The sequence below is a fragment of the Peromyscus eremicus genome, chromosome 4 (assembly GCF_949786415.1).
Source record: "Peromyscus eremicus chromosome 4, PerEre_H2_v1, whole genome shotgun sequence".
Taxonomy (NCBI): Eukaryota; Metazoa; Chordata; class Mammalia; order Rodentia; family Cricetidae; genus Peromyscus; species Peromyscus eremicus.
In genome coordinates, this window is record NC_081419.1 from 13,816,242 (window position 1) to 13,822,517 (window position 6,276).

A 6,276-nucleotide genomic window follows, 5' to 3' on the forward strand; every position below is an offset into this window, starting at 1 on the left:
GTGGATGCTCCTATTGGATCCTGCTGTGGACCCAAGAGATAGTGCGTGCCTTCTGACTCAATCACCTCTACCTCCCAGTTGGTTTGAGTTTTTCTCTGTAGCTTTCCTCAAGCCTGCTTACCACCCACTCCCATCTTCTTCCTTACCACCAGTATCCGCCCTCTCTGACTGCTTTGTCTCAGGGACAACAAGGTTAGAGAGATGCTGAGAACTCCCTTCTCTGCTTCTGGTCAGTGTTCATTTCCTATGCGGAAGACGCACCCTCCCGACTGCTGTGTGCTATTTCAGGTCTCTCTTTTAGGATTCCCTCTTCTTGCACTGGGGAACAGTGTGTGTGTGTGTGTGTGTGTGTGTGTGTGTGTGTGTGTGTGTGTGTGTGTATGTGTGTATGTGGTGATGGGGCTTCTGGATTTTATGTCTGCACAGAGAGTCTGATACAGAGTAGACATGAAGGAATGGATAGATGAATGAATGGATATATGGGTCTGAGGTCAGTGCAGACTTAACCTAGACTCCCATGCTACAGACAGAGGAGGAAAGAATATGGACAAAATGAGAAAAGGGTGTGGGGCTGATTATTCACTGACTTGTTTCCCGCTAGCTCTTTGCTCTTCCAGAGTTTAGATCCTAGGATCACACACTCCTCATGCCCTATGTGACAGCCTCGAGGAAGCAAACAATGGTCTTCACCTCACTCTGTATACAACAGACCTCCTTTGAAATCTGGACAGACAGCCCAGCAGACATGACTACAGGCAGGCAGACAGTAGGCCAGCAACATGATATTCCAGGCTAGATAGTGGCAGAGGAGAGTAAGGTGAGCTCAGGATTTTAGATTTGTTTTGGGTACATCTTGAGCAGCTCATTCCTCTCTGGCAGTTGGCAAAGCATAAGAGGATGAAAGCCTTCATGAGTGCTTTCTCAGCCATGCACTGTAGAGTAAGTGTTCTTGCTTCTTTCTCATTTCCTGTATTGTGGGTGCTCTGCTGAACTGGGGGAGAGGCAGCGAAACTACTTGGAATAACCACAGTAACAGATAAGAAAAGTGAGGTTCTAACAAGCCAGTGGTGGATACAGCCACCTACGAAGTCCGGAGATCACCCATTAGAGCCTTGCAAAGAGAGGACCCTCTCTTTGCCTGGGAGAACCTGCTTGACTCACGCTGTTGTTTGACATTAGGCCACATCAGCACATTGAGGCTATACGGAATTTATCTTTGTGAATAGAGATTGCGGTTCTCAAAGAAAGGTAGGTAAACTCTTTTGAGGCTGCGTAGACAACTCAAAACTACTCATCGCAGATCTTTAGAAGACTTGGGACTTCCCTCGAACACTCACTTGTCATTATTCCTTGTGAAGTTTGTGGGGTCTAACAGAGAGGTTATTATCTTGGGTGGAATGAATAATGGTAGAACGTGACATGGGTGATTTTTCTGTTCCCGCTCCTTTTGAGTCATACCAAATTTGGATTATTTGTTCTGCACTACCCCAAAAGGAGACAGTTTGGGACAGTTCACCTGCCTTGGACTTGAATGGTAGCCATTGTCTTGACAGGCAGTTAAGGGCTCATAGCTGAGAATATTCTTTAAGTGGAGGCTAGATGGTGGGGATATTGGAGGAAGAGGCCTTTGGGATTGAAAGTTCCCCAACCTGATGAATCATGTGATTGTCTAGGGAAGTTAAATAAAACTTGACTCCATCTAAGACCTCTTGAAGAAGAATCTTGAGTTGATAAGAGAAAGAGAAGGTTCTGGCTTTCTATAATACCTTGGGTGATCCTGGTGAGCAGCTGGGGACCATTCAATCAGAAATCCTTTAAGAAACATTCAATCTTGGTTCACTAGTATGCACTTGCAGTATTAACTACTCAGGAGGCTAAGATAAGATGATTGCTTGAGCCTAGTAGCTGAAGACCAGCCTAAGCAACACAGTGAGACCTCGATATCTTAGAAGAATAATAAAATAAATAAATATATAAATATAAATAAAATAAATAATAAAAATAAACGCTTTAAAGTCCAAATTTTCGTAGCTGTGTCTACACCGTGTTCTCCTCAGAGCAGCCGCAGCAAGATCACTTGGAAGCTCCTTCAAAGTGCAAACACTTGTGTTCATTCAAGGCCTGCAGAAACAGCAGCTCCAAAGGTGGGTTTAAGCTGTCTGTGATTAAAATACATGGGATTTTTAATTTATCAAGTGTGAGAGCCACTGTCCTTCAACATATGGTAATTAGTTTTATCACAAAGATGATTTTATTTTAACAATTTCAGCATTAGTTTTACTTCAATTTATATCGAAGTGGTGAGTTTATCACCTGATATGTTATAGCCTGACTCAAAGATGTCCCCCAAAAGAACCAAATTCAAGTAACTCCTGGCTGCTGTTCAGATTCATCTGTAGTTCTTTCTCACATGGGATCAAGATCAGTCCATGTGACCACCAAAGTGTAGCCAACGGTATGCCACTTCTGAGTCTATGCCATCATAGAAAAATCTTCTGTTCTTTCTTGGGCCATATTTCTTGGAGAAGCCTGCTGCCATTTCTATAGAGAAGCCCATGTTCTTCAAGAGAAACTGAAGTTTTCTAACCCCAGCCATCAAGGGGCTTCCATCAATATTTAAGTGAAGGACACATCTTGAATGTGAATCTTCAGCCTAAGTCAGCCACATGCCTGGTGAGCAGCATGACCACAAACAGCTTCACAAGGAACTGCTGGGGGATGTCTTTCTGTGCACTGTGAATATATGTTATTCCCATTGGTTAATAAATAAAGCTTCATTGGCCTATGGCAAGGCAGCTTAGAGGCAGGCGGGAAATCCAAACAGATAGACAGGAAGAAGAAAGGCAGAGGCGGAGGGGACGTCAGCCTGCTGCTGAAGGAAGCAGACCGGTAAGCCACGGAACACATGGCAAAACATAGATGAATAGAAATGGGATAATTTCAGACATAAGAGCTACAGCCATGGCCGCCGCCGTCGCTGCAGCCGGTGCTGGGGAGCCTCTGTCCCAGGATGATTTGCTCCTGAAAGCCTAGGCGGAGAAGGCCGAGGAGGACCTGGAAGAGGACGACGACGACGACAAGCTAGATGAGACCCTGTCGGAGAGACTCCGGGGTCTGACGGAGATGTTTCCGGAGAGGGTCCGGTCTGCCGCCGGAGCAACCTTTGATCTCTCGCTCTTCGTGGCTCAGAAGATGTACAGGGTTTCCAGGGCAGCTTTGTGGATTGGGACCACTTCCTTTATGACCCTGGTTCTTCCTGCTGCCTTTGAGACAGAGAAGTTGCAAATGGAGCAACAGCAGCAACTGCAGCAGCGGCAGATACTTTGGGGCCTAACACAGGGCTGTCAGGATGAACGCCAGGGGCTCTACCTCCACTTCCTGGAAAGATCTAGATTGTTACTTCGGTATTTGTCCTGGTGAGAGAACTTTGAAATTCAGTTGTGTTTGAACGGCTGGTTGTTTGGACTTTTTGGGTTTTTTGTTTGTTTGTTTTTTTAACTTTGGCACATCGAGCTATTTAAACCTGGTGGGAACTTTCTCCGTTTCTCATGGAGAGACTCCGCTTGCACCTGTGCCCTTCATAATGCTCTCACTTACTTCCTGTTCTCCATCTGATGCTAGAGTACAGCCATGGGAAGGTTACTCCACGTTATCCCTTTAGAAAATTGCTCCTATTGAAGTTCTCACAGGCCCCTTGTGGGGAAGAAGTAAGCACCCCTGACCATTAAGGCCTTTTTTTTTTTTAAGAATGGAGATGTCGGGACATGTAAACAATGTGAAGCTGACAAAATCCATTACAGCTGCCGTTAAAAACAGTCCCGGAATCGCTGTATGTTGGAGAGAAGCAAGGCTGGCTGTAGCTTTAGCCAGGCGGGGACTGAGAACAGAGCGGGCGCCCATTTCCTCTGCACATGTGGCTATTAGAGCCCTGTGTGTTGTGTAAAAAAAGAAGTCAGTGCTCACTTTTTGTATTTAAATATTAAAAGAACTCCAACTGAAAGTGAAAAAAAAAAGATATAAGAGCTAGCTAGCAAGAGGCCTGCCATAGACCATACAGTTTGTAAATAATATTAAGCCCCTGAATGATTATTTTATAAGCGGCTGTGGGACCCAGGGGCTGGGCAGGACCAGGGAAACCTTAGGGCTAAAAGGAACACTGGGGCAGATTCGCCCACCTATCAGCCCCCAGGCTTCTGACTCTCCAGAATATATATTTCAGCTAATGGGTTGTTTTCATTTGTTATGTTAAGGGAATGTGTTACATACCCACAGAGACTCCATTTTCCTGGCTTCTCTCAGAATTTCTGTCCCTGACCACAGAGCATTGTCTCATTGGATTGTTCAAATGTATTTCCGTGCTATAGAAGAAAATTGACTTCCCTTTAGTTCTTCCTGAGTTAATTTGAGCCTCACTAACATGAGCTTCACACTCAAACTGAGCCTCACTCTGTCATGTGGGTTTGGAGGATGGATATCAAGGCTGCCATCAAATTCCTGGAGGAATCCTTCCAAAGGCAAGCTGAGAGGCCCACCTTTCAGAATTAAAGGAAAGAAGAAAAGGCAGGTCTTACTCCTCATAGTGTTCTCTCCATTTATCATCTTGTAATTCTTTAGTTAGTTAGAGGCCAGAACCAGTTCTGGCCAGAACTCATGCATTTTTCTTGTAATCTTCCGTCTGGTTCCTGTTTCCCTTCGCTAAAAATGGAACTTCAGAGGAGGCAGTGCCCAGTAGGGCGGAAGGGGTAACACATATGCAGGGTCTCTAAGGACCAAGGCAAGGTTAGGAGGAGCTGCTCTGGGTCTATGAAGTCAGTCTCTACACTATCACCTTCTTTCTGGGATTCTAAGACTCTCCATCATTTGGACCCAGCCTGTAACTCAGGCAGATGTTACCAGGTGGTGGAATATCTAGATTCCAATCTCAGGTGACTTACCTATGACTCTCCATAGGAACTGCGAAAATAGAGCTTAAGCATCACTCTCTAAAACACTGCTTCTAAATGTACCACGTGTGGGGGGTGCTAATTATTGAGAAAGTGCTTGTCCACTAAGTTTCATAAATCTATAAGAGACATCACTGTAGAATTACTTCTTCTTCTTCTTGTTGCTGTGATAAAACACTGTGGCCAACACGCTTATAGAAGAAAAGAATTCCTTTGGGCTTATCGTTCTAGAGAGAGTCCATCGTGGAGGGGAGGCATGGCCACAAGTCAGGAGACTTCCAGCAGGAGCCGGAAGCCCCAAGAGCTCACATCCCCAACCTCATTCATGAGGCAGTGTGAATGGGAAGTGGAGCAAGGCTATAAACTCTCAAAGGGGCTCTCAGTGACTCACTTCCTCTGGCAAGGCTGCACCCCCATAACCTCCCTCAACAGTGCCACCAGCTGGAGCCAAGTGCTCAAATATCCCAGCCTATAGGAAGCATTTCTCATTTAAACTACCACGTCACCAACCCTCTCTGCCGGCTTTGTTGCCTTATCTTTAAAGGGAAAGTTTTGAGAAAAGTGAAGTCTAATGTTGAACTCTGAATTTCTAAGATTTCACAGTATGGCATTTGTCACAGGCCTATTTCATTTTTGCGTTGTAGTTCTCAAAGCTTTAGGTTATTCCCCATACCTTCCTTTCCCACAAGTTTATCTGAGCTCTTTCCCAATAACACTTGAAAGTCAACCTTCTCAGCTTAATCTCATTATTTTTAGGAACGTCTCTCCATCATCTCCGTCTCTGTCTCTTTATTCACACTCACTTTCTCCTTCACCTGTTGGACTCTAACTTAATGTGCTTCCCTGAGCTCTCTCAGATGCTTCTATTCCTTCTCTGGTGTGCTGCTCAGGCAATAATGGACCATTCTTTCACTTGCAGACTCCATAAGACCATGATAATGAAGACTGGTTAATGCAACCCAGATCTTTAGGATCAATTTCTGACTCTTGAGTTAATCTTGATTTCTGGGAAATTGAAGATGGGTGAAGATACTCCTCCTCCTCCTCCTCCTCCTCCTCTTCCTGGTAGATACTCCAGAATATGTTTTCTGCTTGGAAATCTTAGAGAGAAGCCCATAATGACAAGAACTCATGTTCCATGTATGGATCTGCTTGTATCTGTGGTGGTTATTTTAGTGTGCCAGCTTGATTACATCATGTGACCTATGGTATATCTATGGGATAGTTCCTGGATAATATATATTTGAATTAATAGACTGAATTAGGCCCTCCCTTTCAATGTGGGAATTCCAGTCCAAGACCTAGATTATCACTACACCACTGGCTTTCCTAT

General features: G+C 44.7%; 1 pseudogene; it reads left to right on the top strand.

Annotated features, from left to right (window-relative positions):
• The first annotated feature begins 2,961 nt into the window (after window positions 1-2,961).
• Window positions 2,962-3,392, top strand: LOC131908013 (mitochondrial import receptor subunit TOM22 homolog; annotated as a pseudogene).
• Window positions 3,393-6,276: the final 2,884 nt, after the last annotated feature.